Source organism: Leuresthes tenuis, unplaced genomic scaffold (assembly GCF_036924035.1).
Source record: "Leuresthes tenuis unplaced genomic scaffold, fLeuTen1.0.hap1 SCAF_2, whole genome shotgun sequence".
Classification (NCBI taxonomy): domain Eukaryota; kingdom Metazoa; phylum Chordata; class Actinopteri; order Atheriniformes; family Atherinopsidae; genus Leuresthes; species Leuresthes tenuis.
Window position 1 is genome coordinate 23,802,327 of NW_027325356.1, and position 499 is coordinate 23,802,825.

Sequence of the window (499 nt, forward strand, 5' to 3'; positions counted from 1 at the left end):
GGGAAAACCCCATTCACCCGAATCCTCTTCGTACTCGAGATGAACATGAGCATTGATTCTTCTCTTACTTGCAGTTACTTGTCCCTACACCTTACTACACTAAAGCAAACAAACTGCTCCAGGTCTCAGTTCTAAATGTGGATACACGACAATCTTGTAGGATTAAACAACGGACTGGATGATTAGCAAAAAGTGGAACTTCTTTTCCAAATCAGGGCAGGCAGAAGTTATGTTAGTGCCTCAATCCTTGTATTTTTTTTCTTTTTGTGGATTTTCTTTTCCACGCTTCTTGCTCAGTTTCTAGATGCCAGTGCACTCCGTCACTAAAGTATCCTTTACACTACAGCAAGCATATAGAAGCACATCATTAAACAAACAGTGTCACATCAGATAATTTGAGTATGTTTACATTTCTACCAACAGTGTGAAAGCGTTTCACAATGAGACCAATGGTGCCACCATGTGGTTCACAAATGAACACATTAAAAATAGCGTTGGA